The 17,759-nt window shown below is 43.4% G+C and overlaps 1 protein-coding gene across 5 annotated transcripts in view; it reads right to left on the bottom strand.

Annotated features, from left to right (window-relative positions):
- FYN (FYN proto-oncogene, Src family tyrosine kinase) overlaps positions 1-17,759 on the bottom strand; it is a 300,014-nt gene that overhangs the window by 93,289 nt on the left and 188,966 nt on the right. The gene's annotated exons all lie outside the window — the stretch shown is intronic.

The following is a 17,759-nucleotide window of genomic DNA, read 5'->3' as shown; positions in this document are numbered from 1 at the left end:
AACTTAACCCCCACCCCTGCCAAAACTCTCTTCATTACTCTGGTGGATACAGGATCTCATCAATGTGAGTAGTGCCTCCAATGAGGCAGAGCTTGACCATCCATGCCTGTCCATCCTGGTGACTTATGCTGGTGGTCCTCTTACAGGTCACTGCATAGATCACATGTGAGTGGTCCATCCATTTTGCCTCTCTCTTGCTATGTAACCAGCCCATAGTTTTTTTCTGGTCATATGATAGTCTCCTGCATAGTTCTTTGTGTTCTTGTGTTACACTGTGTTATTGTGTTACAGCTTCCTCATGGCCAACATGCCCCTTTCCACTGTCCTACATGTATGATAACGATTTCCCAATCTTTATCTCAGCAACAATTTTTTTTTTTTGAGACTGCTATTCCAGGATTTATAATCATAAATGACTGGAAGAACACTGGTATGAAAAAAAAACTGGGCTTTAGTTTCAAGAAGCTTGGCACTATTGAAGGGACTATGCAATTTCCCAAAGGCAATACAGCCTCCTCTGTTCCTCCTGTTCAGTTCTAGGCCTCATTCGTCGTCCACTTAAGAGTGTCTGTTCCACCGAGATGGAACTGATGGTGCTGATAGATGAGATCTATAGCTTGTCTATCCAACTGCTTACAGTAGTTTGGACAATAGTCATTCTCTATCTGCTTGTTTCTTCTTGAGTGAAGTTAGGTGAAACTTTTGAATGATTGTTATTTTCAGTTGTTTCAGCTGTGTCTGACTCTTTGTAACCCCATTTGGGGATTTCTTGGCAAAGATACTGGAATGGTTTGCCATTTCCTTCTCCAGCTCATTTGACAAATGAGGAAATGGAGGCAAACAGGGTGAAGTGACTTGACCAAGGTCACACAGCTAGTAAGTGTCTGAGGCCAGATTTGAACTCAAGAAGATGAATCTTCCTGGCTCCAGGCCTGGCACTCTATTCACTGCATCACCGAGCTGACCCCACTTGAATGATTACAGGTCCCCCATTAGGAGATTTTGTAATGTTTCTGGGCTTGAGGAAATCATCACAATGTCTTCTGCGAATAGAAGCCTTTGGAAGACCTCACCAGTTAAATCCCTTTGCAACTTGGACTCTGTGCTAGGCCTCCTATTTGGAAGTGGCAAATGCGCATTTTATGCTTCACTTGATATTAATAAGCAGAGGGTCATAAAAGAGATTCTCTCTTGTGTCTCCTTCCCTCTCCCTCTTCCTCCCTTCCTTCCTATTTTCCTCTCTCCCTCTTCCCCTCCCTCCCAGATCTGGTCTCCCTATCTCACAAATGGGAAGTATAGCAGCCGCTCACAGGCACAATCCTTCTACTGCTTGGCACAAAGTTTTAATCTGTCTTATTTTCAACTTGGGCAAGTTCATCCATCTTTAGGCAGCCTCATGGCCCCCCACTCCTGGGGAATTATCATACTGATGCCAGACACCGTGTGGACACTGGATCTGCTTAGCCCACTGCAGCTCAGAACTCCCAAGCTTAAGCAAACAGCTTCTGCCTCCCTGGTGTAGGGATTAAAAGGTATGCACCACCATACCTGACATCTTTTGAGGAATCATTACAGGCTAACAGGATCCCAGATTTAGGACTGGAAGGAACCTTAGAGGTTATCAATCCAAACCCCTCACTTTACAGATGAGGATTAATTGATGCTCTGAGAGGCTATGACAAAGACACATAGGCAGTAAGTGAAGGGTGAGATTTGAACTTGAGTCTTCTAATTCCAAATCTATCACTCTTTCCACTATGATGCATCGATTCTCTCATATTATTGTGACAAAAATATAGGCAACACTTTGTTGTAATACAATTGTGTTTTGGTACTGCTGATCAGTCTCTCCTTTATGGTTTTATTTCATGACGCTGCTTGGTTCTCCTCTTACCCATGTGCATGTTTCTTCTCAGCCTCCTTTTCTGGGTCATCATCCCTATCTTACCTCCCACCTAGGGGTACGTATCTCAGGCTTTGCTGTAGGATCTCTTCTCTTTCTTCTCTGTGATCTCTTTTTGTGACCTCCTCCGCTTCTATGGGTTAAATTATCATCTCTACCCAGACTTCCAGATTTATATATCCGGTTCTAGTATATTTTCTGAGCACTAGTCTCATATTATCAGCTGCTTATTGGACACTTCCAACTGGCTGTCCCACAAATATCTCGCACTCAGCAAGTCCAAAATAGGACTCAGTCTCTTTTCATCCACACTGCCTTCTCTATTTCTGCTGAGGGCACCACCATCCTTCCAGCCACCCACCCAAGTTCACATTCTTGGGGTCATCCTCGACTCCTCACTCTTCTTCCTCCCACAGGGCCAGTTCTGCCTCCACGACATTTTTCATATCCACGTCCTTCTCTCCATTCACTCAGGGACCCCCTAATTAGTCTTCCTGCCTGAAGTCTCTCTCTTCTACCATCCAGTTTTCCACACAGGTGCTGCAAAAGCACAGCTTTAACCGTACCCTTCACCTAGTTCAATAAAATTCATTGGCTTGCTGTTTCTTTGAGGAGGAAATCCGGATGGCCTGGAAATTTCTGACCTACTCCACCATCTTCCCAGAATGCAATTTGTTTCCTCTAACATCAAAGAACAATTCCCCATTGGGGCATTTGAAGGATTTCACAACCTAACTCCAGCTTTCTTTTCCAACCCTGTTCTGTATTTCTCCTCTTTGTGTCCTAGGTGATCTAGCCAAAGTGGGAGCCTCTCTGTTTGCTCCTTACACACAGTATCCATCACCCCTCTCTCTGTGCCATTGTACAGACTGTCCCTAGGTCTGGAATGCCCCCTTCCTCACCACTGCTTCTCAGAATCCTTCTAAAGCTCAGCTCCAATACCACCTCCTACATGAGGTTCTTCCTGTTCTTGACTGCCCCTCCCCACTACCTTCCCACTACTGGTATCTCTCCGCCTTTCCCCCACAAGTCCCGTTGTCTGTATGTTGTAGTATTTTGTATGTACTTTAAAGTGCACATGTGGCCCTCCCCCCTGCCCCAAATAGAATTTAAACTCCCAGAAGGCAGGGCCTCTTTTTATTTTTGTCTTTTTTTCTCCCTTCCTACATCTGCTTACCACATAGCAGACATTTAATAAATGCTTACTGATTGACTAATTTGCTCTGTCAAAAAAATGCTTCCTTACAGCCAATAAACAATAAGCACATTAGGAGTTTATATTCTTTATACTTTTCAACTGTGTGAGTATAAAGATGTTATCATTATTATTATTAAAATGGTATCAACTGGAATTGAGAAAAGGGATCATAGGATCATAGATCTAGAATTGGAGGGGCCCTCAGAGGCCATCTATTCCAACTCCCTCATTTTTAAAGGTGAGGAAACTGAGGCCTGGGGAAGTTAAGTGACTAGCCCAAGGTCACATAGATAGGATGGTGGGATCTGAACTCAGGTCCTCTGATACTAGCTAGAGCCAGTGATCTTTCTACTGCGTCACAAAGGTGAGAAAAACCTCGAAGATAGACTTTTCAGACCTTCGGGACTTGGATAGAGGAAGGTACAAAGAATAAGAACCAAAGATGATTCTGGAATTTTGAGCCAGAGACAATGGTGGTGCCTTTAACAGAAATAGAGATATAGGAGGAGTTGGGGAGAGGATATAAAGTTTAGTTTTAGATATGTTTAGTTTGAAACTCAGGAGACACATCCAAGTGCAGATTCCAGCAGGCAGCTGGAAATGTGGGACCGGAGATAAAGATTTAGAATTTATTTGTATAGAGGTCATAGCTGAAGCTCTGGGAATGGGTCTGATTGCCAAGGAAGAAAGTGTAAACAGAAAAAAGAAGAGGAAAAAGGACAGAACTTTGGGGGATGCTCACACTTAGAATGTGGGAGGAAGATTTACAGCCAGTGAAAGAATCAGAAAAGTGATTAGACAGGTAGGAAGAAAACCAGGATGGTATCGTGGACAGTCAGAAAGAATTTCAAGAAGGGAAATAAAAAAGGGGAAGTCAGGAAGGATGATGAGGCAAGACCATTGGATCTTGGATCTGGCCTTGAGGAAATCACTGGGGACTTGTGAGAAAGCAGTTTCAGTATGATGTCAGGAAGCTAGATGGCTGATGGTGGATAGAGTGCTGGGCCTGAAGTTAGGAAGATCTGAGTTCAAATCTGTCCTCAGATGCTTAGTAGCTGTGTGACCATGGGCAAGTCACTTCACCCTGTTTGCCTCAGTTTCCTTATCTATAAAGTGAGCTGGAGAAGGAAATGGCAAACCACTCTTGTGTCTGTCAAGAATACCCCAAAGGGGTCACAAAGAATCAGACACAACTGAACAACCAGAACTTTCTGCATAGTGGTGGTTGGGGAACCCAAGTTACAATCTTTATGGATATATTCCAATATACCAGTTCAATTCCTAAGGCCTTTATTTTTTTTTAAATTTTTTTTGGAGGGGGGAAGGCAGGACAGTTGGGGTTAAGTGACTTGCCCAAGGTCACACAGCTAGTAAGTGTGTCAAGTGTCTGAGGCCAGATTTTAACTCAGGTCCTCCTGACTCCAGGGCCAGTACTCTACTCACTGTGCCACCTAGCTGCCCCTCCTAAGGCCTTCATTAACCATCTGGGTGTCCTACACTGCTAGGTACTGAGACTTTTTTAAAAAGGGGGTGCGTAAGAATGACAGCCCTTGTCCTCTAGAAGTTTATAATATAACTGAGGAGTTTACGGCCTGATTTTATGCAATAGTTAAAAAGGGTCTGGATTTATATAATTGAAGGGAAAACAGATTTTTCTTTCAAATAAAGACTAGCATCTTTGCATTATGAATTTTAAACTGGGGAGCAAATGTTTCTCCACAGACTTTTCTTATCCCTTCCACACCATTGAAAAAGGATTCTAAAATGAAAAGAAACTGAAATAAATCCACAAACATCCACCAGCCATCGAAAAGTTAATTACAGTGACAATATTTGTGTAAAGCCTTGTGCTTTCTTTCCTCCCACCTGGGGCAGCAGGGCTGATCAGATCCTGACATAAAAGCCAGAAGAAGCCAAATGAGCTGAGCCTGACTTGATCAGCCTCCTTGCCACGCTGCAAATATCTGAGCAGACGAGTCAAGAGGAAAATGCCTGCATAGCATTGGGCTATATGGCTCAGCCTATGCCTGCATTGCGGTGGGCCCTTGTTTACGTATACTGCTGTGCTGCCTTAGGGGAGGGACTCATCGACATCTAGCAGAGGTCTTGATGTGTGTCAACCCCGAGCCATCAGTTAGTCAATCAATAAAAACTTATTAAGTGCTTACTGTGGGCCTGACGCTGTGTGCTAAACACTGGGGATTGAGAGAAAGGTAGAACACAATTCAAGAAGTTCAGCCTAGTGGGGAAAACAATGTGCAAACAGCTTTATGAGAATGTGTACAGGATAAACTGGAAATAACCAACAGAGGGAATCTTTTAAGGCATCAACATGAAGGGAGATCAGGAAAGGCTTCTTGGAAAAGGTGGGATTTTAGCGGGGACTTGAAGGAGGCCAGGGAAGCCAGGAGGCAGAGTTGGGGAAGGGTGGATGTGTTTAACTCCACAATCACCTGCCTCTGAATGTCGTTACACCATATTTAGAAAAGTGGGCTCAGAAGCAGCCTGGCCAGTTAGATAGCATGCTCGTGAATTCAGGACAGCTAGATGGCGTCAGGAAGGCTCATCCTTGGGAGTTCAAATCTAGCCTCAGACCTTGGGCAAGTCACTTCACCCTGTTTGCCTCAGTTTCCTCATCTGTAAAAGGAGTTGCAGGAGGAAATGGTGAACCACTTCAGTATCTTTGCCAAGAAAACCCCAAATGGAGTCATAAAGATTCGGACACAACTGAACATACATACACACTCATGAATTCAGCCAGACAGCTCTCTCACTTCTTTCTCATTTGATCCTTTCTCTTCCCACTTCCTCCAAATCTCCTTCAGACTTTAACCCGTTTCCTTTATTGAACGAGTCTAAAATGATGTGTTTCAAGTCTCTTTCTCTTCTGTGGTATCTCCTGAGATCTGTACTGTCGCCCAAGGCAGGGCATCTTTCTCAAGTGGGTTATAGAGCAGTATGCAGCGGCACAAAATGAAGAGCAAGGCTTTAATCCAAATTAAATATGCTTCAAAATTTCTAGTTCTTTTCCCCCCTCTCCGCCCCCCCCGGAAGCATGCAGTAGAATTCTCTTCTGCCAGCTGGGCACCCCTGATTAAGCACACACATACACACACACTAATTCCACACACATCAGTCACTTCAGAGAAAGGGGGAAAAAACAACAGCTCTCAGACTTGTGACATCACAGGCATCTCTGGAAATGTTTTAATCCTGTGGGATAACTATGTGTTAAAAAAAAAAAAAGGCTGGGAGCAGAAGGTTGGTGTTGGTGTAGGATTTGAGGCCAGAAGGTGACTTGGAAATCATTTACTCTAATCCACTCATCTTACAGGTGGAAGTTTTCCAGAAAAGAATATGACAAATTTTCTTAGAAAACAAGAACAAGGAGGGGAAAAGGGAGGAAGAAGAGAAAGATGAAGGCCCGGATGGACAGCTTTCTTTTCAGCTGTGTTAGCTGAGTGGCTCTACTACCAGAGTCCACAGAGAAGATATTTGTTCCTAACCCAGGGCCCCAGTTAATGAGGTGTTGATGGGTACAACCAGGGAGCGTCAGAATGAAAGAGTCAGAGCTTGGAGCGCCATAGGACACATGGTGGCATGCCCTCCATCTGTGGCGTCTTTCCCGGTACTATCATGCCCTTTTTATCTGGTCTCTGCTTATCAGAACGAGTGTAGCAATTAAAGCCAAGCTATAGAGGTAATGAGAAAGATAACTAAAAGACGCCCCAATGAAACTTTGAAGCATAGTGGGAAGAAGAAAAGGCTGAATTAGAAATTTTGTAGGCTGTTTTTTTTAACGCATCTTTTTGTATTAATAGTCATTACTGGCTAAACAATAAAACATTAGAATTTACTTGGCTACTCATTGGACAAGATAATAATGAGCATTTCTATAGTGCTTATCTCATTGGATCATCACAACAATCCTCAGACTCAGATGTTGCTATTATTTCCGTTTTATGGATGAGGACAGGAGGCACAGAGGTTAAGTGACTTGCCCAGGGTCATGAAGCTAGTAAGTGCCTGAGGCAGGATTTGAACTCAGGTCATACTGACTGCAGGTCTAGTGATCTGTGCCATTTAGCTGCCTCATGGGATCATAGACTTAGAGCTGAAAGTTCCCTTGGAAGTCACAGATAAAGTCAACCCCCCCCCCCCCATTTTCTAGGTAAGGAGATTATAGCAAAGAGAAATTACATGACTTGCCCAAAGTTACAGGGTTTTAGCAGAGTAGGAATTCAAACTCGCATCCTCTGGCTCCAAGTCCAGAGCACTTTCCACTGAAAGCTGAGGCCTCCTGAACCAAGTAAATCTTGAAATAACCACAAAAATCATGTTGAGGTTTGGAGGAATCATTTTCTATGGTGAGAAAAAAAATTTTTTAGAGGCCAGTTCAATCTTCTGAAAGTCTGAAGAGAATTTTTAGCTTACACTTAATTGGGGGGAAAAGATGTCACCCTCATGTCTAGGGTATGAAGGAAGGGAAAGAAAGGAAGAGAAGAACACAATATTTAAGTTCCTTTTTTTTTTTCCAGAATCCCTAAGTCCCCACGTTTGCAGGATTTCCTTCCCACTTGTCACTGTGTGGGTGAGAACAGAAAGTCTAGGAGGGTCACCGTCCCAGGCCCTTTAGCAGGGTGATGCTTCAGGATGTGAAGCCACATCCGGGAGGTTCCTCGATGAGGTCCCAGAGGCTGTTTGGTTCCTGGCTGAAAGGGCTCACATCTGTACTTTCACGCAGTGTTCCACAAAGCTGCTTTAGGGGGCTCACTGCATCAAGGGAAAAGCTTCCCTTGGAGTAGGTTGGGTTCTCAACTACAACGTCTCTGTTCCCTCCCTGCCTAATCTCCTGGTGGCATGTAGTAAAGACGAGAACAAGAATAAAATCTCTATTTCCCCCTCGCATGGGGCCACCTCGGATGCTGCGTTGTTTTTTAGATAGAGAAGGGGAATACCCAGAGCTGCTTCGGGTGAGGAGTTACGGACAAATACCAGACTTCAGGATGTAACTGGGCCATGCTCCTCAGAGAGCCAGTGCTAAAAAAATGGAAGCAAGTCTGGTGGGAAAGGCCAGTTGGTCAGTCTAATGCAAATTGGATCAGTGGAGAGAGGGCCAACCTGGGGGATCAGAAAGGTCCGGGTTCAAGTCCTGCTTTTGATAACTAGTAGCTGCCTGACTGTGGGCAAAGCACTTAATCTTTTATTGCACTTTCAGACGATCAGCCCACTTGGCTGGTTCTATACTAGGCTATATATATATATATATATATATATATGCGATGGCTACATATGATGTGGCTATTATATGCTAGGAATTCTGCAAGGTATCGGGGATATAGAGGAACAACAACCAAAAAATGCGACAGTTGTAGTCTCAAGAAATTCACATTCTCTGAGGGGGAAACAACTTGGACACATCTGTTGTTGTTTATTCGTTTCCGTCCAATCTGACTCTTTGTGAATCCATTTGGGGTTTTCTTGGCAAAGATACTAGAGAGGTTTGCCATTTCCTTCTCCAGCTCCTTTTAGAGATGAGGAAACTGAGGCAAATGGGGTTAAGTGACTTGTCCAGGGTCACACAGCTAGTGAGTGCCTGAGGCCAGATTTGAACTCAGGAAAATGAGTCTTCTTGACTCCAGGCCCAGTGCTCTATCTACTGAGCCACTGGACACATGTCAGTAGATCAAATCAGAGGGATAGGGACTGGATCTAGAATTTCACTGATACACAAAAAGAAATTTCTGGGTGAGGAAACTCTCTTTACTAGTGCAGACTGGCATCTTATTCTGCAACTTTAATGAACAATAATGTTGCCTACTAGAGTACCAAGAAGTTGACTTACTCAGGGCCATAAAACTAGTCAGAGGCAGGATTTGAACACAGGTCTCCCAGGTCAGTACTCTATCCACTATCCACTGATGTCTCTCAAATGATAAAAAAAATATATAGAAGTAAAAGACAAAGTAATTTCAGGGGGAGCCATGAGCAGCTGGTGGGGGTGAGGGTGGGAGGAATGTACAGAAAATGGATCAAGAAAGGTCCCACATAGGAGATGGCATCTGAACTGAGCTTTGAAGGAAGCTTAGGGATTCGTATGCAGTAATTCCAGGAATGGGAGACTGTTCGTGTAATGGCACCCAGAGAGGAGATAGAATGTCACATGTGAGGGAGAGCAAATAGACCAAGTTGGCTATTAGATTTGGTGGTCTCTAAGACTGCGAGTTATATTTGAGTTGCTATCTCCAGGGGTGGAGAACGATTCCACACCGGGAGTTCCCTATACTTCATTCTATTACAGGACCTGCCTCCTGTCCCCCTGCCCCGTCCTGCCAACCCCCAAACACACACACACACACACACACACACACACACACACACACACACACACAATAGAGCTTTCACCAACATCAATCTTTTCAAACTCTGCTTGAAACTGACAGGTCTCTCCATACTCCTAAAATGTAGAGATGGCAAGGGCTGTAGGTCAGTGCATTTAAGATGGAATACTCTTGGCTTCATTTCTGTAATATGGAAATATCTGGTAGGTCATTTAACTGATGCTATGGCTAAGTAATCTCCAATCGCACAACAAAGGGAGGGCAATTCATGTTGCTCAGAGGGGAAGGCAGGGAGGAAGAGAGGGACAGAATTTAGAACTCAAAACTTAAAAAAAAGATCAGCTATGGACATTTCTGTTCTCCTGTGCCACTCACCCTCAAGTGGCTAGGCTTTGACCTTGTATTCTAAAATCTTGCCGGTACAATATAAGTATAAAGTGTGGAACTTCATGGCCCATTGAGTTTGACCCCTTCATTTTCACAGATGGGGAAATTGAGGCCTATGAAGATTGGGTGGGTGCCTTGCCCCAGGTCACACAGGTAGTAAACACTGGAGGTAAAGTCTGAATTCTGGGCTGCCAATTCCAGACTCACAATAGCAACCAGAATTGTGAATGGCCTCAAATTTCATATCATATGTGAATCAGCTGAAGGAACTCAGGACCTTCAGTTTGGAGAAGAGAAGACTCAGGAGTGACTTCGAATATGTGAAAGCATATATCATGTGGAAGTTCTGCCCCGGAGGGCAGATCGTGCAATAATGGATGTAAAGAGCAGAATTTAGGCTTTATGCTGGGAAACACTTCCTAGTGTTGGAGCTGTTCAAAAGTGGATTCAGAGGGTTCTCTCTCACCAGAGTTCTACCTCAAAGGCTAGATGACCATTGTGGATGTGTGGTACCACAGAGCTTTTTTCGAGCACTTATTGGGGGTTAGATGGTGGCCATTGGGGTTGGTTCCAACCCTAAAAGTCTATTATCCTGTGACTTCTAATCACTGTGTGTGTGTGTGTGTGTGTGTGTGTAGATAACTAGGTAGGTGGGGCTGAGAAATGGCAAGGGAGGGGGTTGGGGTAGAAGCTTGTGTGGGAGGATCCCTGCGTCTGTGGGAATAGCTTCAGAAGCGTGACTAAATGAGGCCATGGCCCCGTGGCTGAACCGCATCACTGACACCCCACAGGTAGTGACGGTTCACTCTGTCTAGGTGTCAGGACCACACCATGTGGGGTGAGTCATCCTTCTCCCTTGTTTTGGCCTGACATTCTGAATGAATGGTTTGGTGACACAAACAGTCATACCAGCCTTTCTGACCTGCCTTTCAAAAGGGTGACCCAGAGCTCTGTAGGTGGGCCCTGCCTTAAAAAAAGGAAATTCTGTATTCAATTTTGTGAACTTAGCAAAGCAAGAGCCTTTTTTTTTTGACCCACAATTACGAAATGATTTCCCAAGGAATTCCTAAAGAGGGAGGTCTCCTAGTGCACTAAAAAAAAAAAAAGATTCCTAAATGGCTTTTTAGGAACGCATGTCCTTCATAAATTGTTCAGTCATTTCAATTGTGTCTGACTCTTCATGACCCCATTTGGGGTTTTCTTGGCCAAGATCCTGGAGTGGTTTGACATTTCCTTCTCAGCTCATTTTGCAGATGAGGAAACTGAGGCAAACAGGGTGAAAGGACTTGCCCAGGGTCACACAGCTAGTAAGCATCTGAGACGATATAGTCTTCCTTGAACAGTCACATGCCTTAGGAAGATAGAGTAGGAGCTAACAGCCCTGGCTCCATCAGAGGAGGCTTGCCACCATCATGGCCACAGAGGGGACAGGGCCCTTCTCTAGGCTGTCATCGACCTGTACGCCAGTAAAGAATACTTGTGGCACACATAAAGATTGCCAAACTGAGCCCTTTTAAAGGCAATGAAAGACTATGAAGCACAAGAAAAGCAGGAATAAACTCATTTGACCACCTGTGTATGTATCTTCCAGGACCCTCTTAAAAGGGAAAAGGATGGGTCTTGGTCCATAGCAGACAGCAAAGGACTAGCCTGATTCTAAGTTACTCTCAAAGGCTGCTTAAGAGGTTTCTGTTTGGCTGTCCATCTCCCTTCTGGAACAATATTTCCTGCCTTGCCCAAATAACCCCAGGGCTGGAAAGCACAGTCCTCTACCTCTGTCTCTCCTTTCATTTATTTTTCCATTTATCGACACTCAGACATTCAAAGTACTTAATAAAACAACGTAAATGATGATTTCAGGTGGCTGGATGTTAAAAGTATAGCTGTGACCCTGCCTCTATCTGCTATAAAGAAGCTTCAGTAGGGGAGGTTAACGAACAGCATTTCTATAGCACCTATGTGCCAGGTACTGTGCTAAGAACTTTTTATAAATATTATCTCATTTGTTCTTCAGGTGCTATCATTATGCCCATCTTACAGTCGAGGAAACCGAAGCAAATAGAGGTGTTAAGTGACTTGTCCAGGGTCACATAGCTAGTAAGTAGCCGAGACCTCATTTGAACTCAGAGCATCCTGATTCCAGGCCCAGTGTTCTATCTACTGCACCAGCAGCCGCCTTAGCTCACTATCACCTCGTCTCTAGGATGGACGAAGCTAGATGGCTCAGTGGATAAAGCACTCAGGACAGACCTCAGTCACTGATGCGCCCTGAGCAAGTCTCTCTGTTTGCCTTCATCCAGGGGAGAAGGAAATGGCAAACCACTCCAGGACAGCATGGTCCATGGGGTCATGAAGAATCAGAAATGAATGAACAACAATAACCTTTCCAATAAAATGCAAGCTCTTCATTTTGGTACTAAAAGCTCTCCACAAACCTATCTTTCTAGGCAGCCTACCAATGACTCCTTGGATACCCCACAGTGGAGCAGAACTATCCTATTTGCATTTTCCTCTCTCCCACCTCCACACTTTTGCACAGGCTGTCCCTTGTGCCTGGAAAACTCTCCCACCTTATCTCCGCCCCTTAAAATTTTTAGCTACCTTCAAATCTCAGCTCAAGAGCCATCTTTTTCAAGAGTCCTTTCTTGACTCACCCGGAGACTTCTCACCTCCCACCCAAACTAAAAAATCTTTGTAATAATTTTGTATTTTCTTATCTGTGTAGGTGGGGTTCAGGGTTTGAATGTGAATATCTAAATGAAGAAGAAAATAAGGACATTATATTCTAACCTGCACTTGACCTGTTCTGTACTAACATGTTATATGGTATTCCAAAAGCTTTGTTAGGGTCCAGATAACAAATCCTCTCCTCTCTTCTTCCTTCCCCAGGACAGACAGGCTCCCTGTGTTAGGTTACAGCTTTTAGAATATGTATGAGGTGATACATTCATATATGAGGTGAGATACCAATTTATAAATGGAGTGGTTTGTAGATCAGGGAAACTAGGGGCTCTTCTTATTGGCAGCTGAAAGGCCAGGTGGGGATCAGGGGGAAAAGGGTGTTAAGAGGACCGTGTGACTCGTTATGACTCAGTTCTCACCACATCTGGGAGCAGACCTTTCAGAGTTTGTAGAAAAGGGTGGGGGAGAGGTGGGCAGCCTGGGAGTCAATCGGCAAGTGGGTGGTGAATGCACATTAGATGAATAGTTGTAGCAAATTTAACCAAAAGCCCAGGAAAGCCAAAATGACACACAATCAATGTGGGGCGCCATTTGGGAGGACAGAGGGGAGACTGAGGCAGATAGTTTTAGCAGGTTCTCAAGAGTCTAGTGGCCCTGATCACTAGATATCCAGAAAGACTACCCTGGCGCTTCACTAACAAAGAGGGGAATTTAGTAGAAGGAAGGTGTACTCTGGATCTTATCCAAGAAGATCTAGTTACTAAAATATCCAAGAAACAGCCTCACCATAAGGTAGTTCTTTCCACCTGCCAGGCAGTCCCACAGATAAGTACTGGAGGCATTCTGAGAAAGATGCGCCCGTATTTAACAGTCAGGAGAGGGAGGAAAGAGGGCCAAGTGCATATATTTATTCTCATGTCTATGCTTCCTGGGGGTGGGGTCAGAGCCCCCTTATCCTGGCTCAGGGGCAAAGGGAAGGGACAGTTTGTCCTAGCCTCCCTGGTCCTTCTCTTTTCCCACCCTTCCTCCTTTCCTGCTGTCCAGGAATTCTTGAGCCAGCTGGTGGAAATTCAGCTTAATGCCACAATTATGTACCTTTTCATCTCAGATGTGCTGAGGGTGGAAAGGAAAGCCAGGACAGCAACTTTAGCCTATGTGGCCTAAAAGTTTGCTTCGTCCTCATCCCCACCATCCCAACGCTGACAGTTCTGCAAAAAATATGCCTCTTCCTAATGTCTATGGTCATCAGAGCATCTTTCTACTCTTTGTCATCAGGCTGTAAAAAACAAGGTTAAAAAAATGACAAAAACCCAAAAATGTGGACTCTGGTCACTGCCCAAAAATAGAAAACAGGAAAGTCAGTGTCCTATCTGGACAACAGTAGCAGAGACTGACTTCACTGGCTTGGCTCGCTTAAGGAGCAGTTGTTGTTGGGGGAACTGGCCTGGTGCAGGAGGGGGGGTGGGGTGGGGTCAGAGGTCACTTGGCAAAGCCACAAGGAAATGCATTCGCACAAAGCGGCTGTTAGAGCAGGCGTAATCAACCCCCACCCCAGCGTAGCAAATGAAAGCTGAGGAGCCTTGGTCCACCAAGTCAAACAAAGGCGACTCTGCCGAGCTTCTATTGAACTTCCTTGCCAGATGATTCTGTAAATGTTGTGGCCTCATCCTTTCACAGACAGTGAATTCTTCTGGGCTCTCCTCCGTGTGCCAGTTCCAGTCAAAAAGACCGACATTCTTTAAAGAAATAGAGTGGAATTTGAGGGAGGGGGAGAGAACGGGAAGGACTTATTTTTCTCTCTTTTCATAGTTCCCGTCTTTGCATTGAGTCTAGAGAATTACTTTTATGGGTCAGTTTCTTTGTTTTCTGTTTATTTACTGGTTTCTGAAGTCAAAGGCTATCACAACCCACTGCCCTGAAAATTTAGATGTGAAGCCATTTGCATTGTGTTTTTGGAACATAAGCTTATTATATTTGGTGGGGGGTGGTGAAGAGGGAGCCATGAAACTGGTTTGATGTTGAGTGTTGCACCCAAGTCACAAAAGAAACACTGCCACCAGAGGTGACAACTTTTTCATCCCTTATAAGGGGTTAGGATTTCAAAGCCGCCCTGCAGCTCTTTTGGGGAGAATACAAATAAATAAGCAATTAGTGCATTTAGGGTTCTCCACTCATGGCATGATAGCTTCTACCAAGAAGGCAAGAATCCCAAGTAAGGCTCATGGAACAACCAACACGGCCATAGGGGAAGGGCCAACTAACTCTGGGCCCCTGACTATTAGGCTGACTTGCTGCCTTAAAAAATCTTTCATTTATTCCTCTTAGTCTCAACCCACATCTCCACTGGCCTGGAGTTTTCACCGATACCATGTGCCTGAGTAGGCAGAGGGACATGAAAAGAAAGGAAAGGAAGGGAGAGGAAAACATCCCCATGATACTTTCTCCAAGTAGAATATAAAAAGGGATAGGTCTTTTGAGTAGATTCAGATTGACGTTGATTTCTTTAGAACTAAACGGAAACCATACAATATGAGACCTAGAAAGAGCATCGATTATTCAGGCAATGGAGTAATTTTTTAAAATAACTGGATGCTTTAAAATTAATTTAAATTACTTTTGGGGGATGGTAATTTTTTGTACAGAACCACAAATGTTTAGGTAAATAGTACAAATGATGTAAATACATATTTAGGTTCCATCCTGGATGCTGTAGTTTAGAAAATACACTGATACCCTGAAGAGCATTCAGAGGAGAGTAAGCAGGAAGAGGAAGGGCTTCAAGATCATGGCACTGGTCAAGGGACCTGGGGATGGTGAGGCTGGAGAAGAGAGGACTCAGGGGTGAGATGACAACTATGGTTTAGTTATTTAAAAAGCCGTCATGTGGAAGAGGGGTCAGGCTTGTTGTGTTTGGCTTTAGAAGCAATGGGTGAGACCTAGGTTTAGATTTGACTATTAAATTTTTTTTTAAGGGATTAGCCAAGAGTAGAATGGAATACCTCAGGGATGAACGGTTACCTCCTCACTTCAAAGCTAGGTGGGGCAATGGATAGAACACCTGGCCTAGAGTCAGGAAGACCCCAGTTCAGATTTGACCTCAGACACTTACTAGCTACGTGACCTTGGGTAAGTCACTTATCCCTGTTTGTCTCAATTCCCTCTTCTGTAAAATGTGCTGGAGAAGGAAATGGCAAAACCACTGCAGTATCTTTGTCAAGAAAATCCCAAATGGAGTCACAAAGAGTCAGACATGACTAAAACAACTCAACGAAACAACCACTTCACTTCAAGTAAAGGCCACTTGGGCGGTATACTGTATGAGAGGAATCTGATTTTGGTATGTATTAGATCAGTCATTTTCATCTTCAGGACTCCATAAAATTCGCATTTATGTGCAATTAACACCAGGATGGAAAATCTAGGTCAAAGAAAGTCGCTTTGACTACTATGCATGCCAGTGATCTCCATTTAGCCACCATATAAGGAGAAAGGGCCCAGAATTTGAAGTCAGCCAGAAGACTAATCAAGAATAAAAAGAAATGAATTAGAATGTAAACACTGTACCCCTCCCCCGCAATGAAAATGTAGACTCCTTAAAAAGCAGGATATCCAGAAAGAAAGATCTAAGTAGATAAAGAGGGGCTCTATAGCTTCTTACATATAGGGTTGGAATTCACAAATCACAGAATCATGGGATCATAAATCTAGAGCTGATAGGAACCTCAGAGACCATATAATCCATATATTCTTAAAGTGGGTGATACCGCCCCCTGGGGAGCACTGGAACTATCTAGGGGACCTGTAGTAGCCTCAGGTGCAATTGGGAAGTGTTGAATAAAAATAAGGGGGCAGTGGAAAGAAGGCATTAGGAAATAAGAGAAGAAAATTTTGAAAAATCATTTGTACATGTTTCATCTGTTGTGTAACAGAGTTAAAAGTCATGGTGATTATGTTATTTTCCAAATAAATGCACAAAATACAAGTTATAACAGATCTGTGGTCAAGTCCACCAACAGGTCTTAACAAGCAGGTGTTGGCAGGCAAATGTGTTGGGAAGTCCAGCATGAATCTGCAGGAATGTGTGTGTACAATTACTTGTTTACAATATGATACTGTATGGTTACATAATGCAATATTATATCATTAAAAATTTACTATAGTAGTAAAAGTTTACAATATAGTAGTAAAAACTTACAATAAATTATTTAAGATGTGCAATTTAAAAAAATTATTTTTTGAAATGATGCAAATTTAAAAAAAACATCAAAAGGTTAAAGAAGGTAGATTTTTAGGGGGGCGCTGAATAATTTTTTTAAAGGGGGTGGTAGGCCAAATAAGTTTGGGAACCTCTGATATAATCAATTCCCTTCATTTTACTGATGAGGAAACATGATGAGGGCAGGTTAAATGACAGTAATCATTAGAAGTGGGATTTGAACCCAGGTCTTCTGTCTCCACATAAGAGGATTTCTCTAATGAGGACATGGCTGGTTACTCTGATGATTAGGAGAAAGGGTATGGAAAATGTATTCCTGAGTGTCACACTTACAAAAAGTATTCACCATGTCCTTTTTTTTCCAGAAGAGAATATAAGTGTTTCTTGTCTTTAAACGACCACCATCAATCAATTAACATTTATTGAACACCTGCTATTTGCCAGGCACTCTGCTAGATGCTTCCAACACAAAAATGAAACAGTCTCTGCCCTCAAGGAGTTTATATTCTGTGGGGGAGACAGCGTGTACAAAAGAATTTAAACAAAATATATACGAAGGTAACTGATGTGTGAGTTGGGAGGGCAGGTGTTAGCAGCTGGGGGAATCAAGAAAGGCCAGATGTAGGAGGTAGTAATTCACATGAGTTTTGGAGGAAGCTAGGGAATATTCTAAAAAGCAGAGGTAATTTCTCACTTTTAAGTTTGCATGTTTAAAAGGAATAGCAAATTGTACATAACAGATTTGCAGTTTCATGTGCATTCATCTTTTTTAAAATTATTCTGTTATGGAAATGCTTGTTTTATTTCTTAAGTTCAGAATAAAATAAATTAAATTAAAAAATAAAGATAAGGACAAATGTAAGTCAAAAAGGGGGTCTATCAGCACACAAACTCAGCTGTTTCCGACACGGGAAATACTAGCAGCAGAGAGCCGTCTACAACTGGTGCTCATGATGAATATTAGGGTTAACCTCAAATGCTAAGGTGAAAAATATGTGAGCAGTGGTCTCTGTGCTAAACAAGTGCAAATGA

The sequence above is a fragment of the Trichosurus vulpecula genome, chromosome 7, assembly GCF_011100635.1.
Source record: "Trichosurus vulpecula isolate mTriVul1 chromosome 7, mTriVul1.pri, whole genome shotgun sequence".
Taxonomy (NCBI): domain Eukaryota; kingdom Metazoa; phylum Chordata; class Mammalia; order Diprotodontia; family Phalangeridae; genus Trichosurus; species Trichosurus vulpecula.
This window is presented reverse-complemented; position numbering and strand designations above follow the sequence as displayed.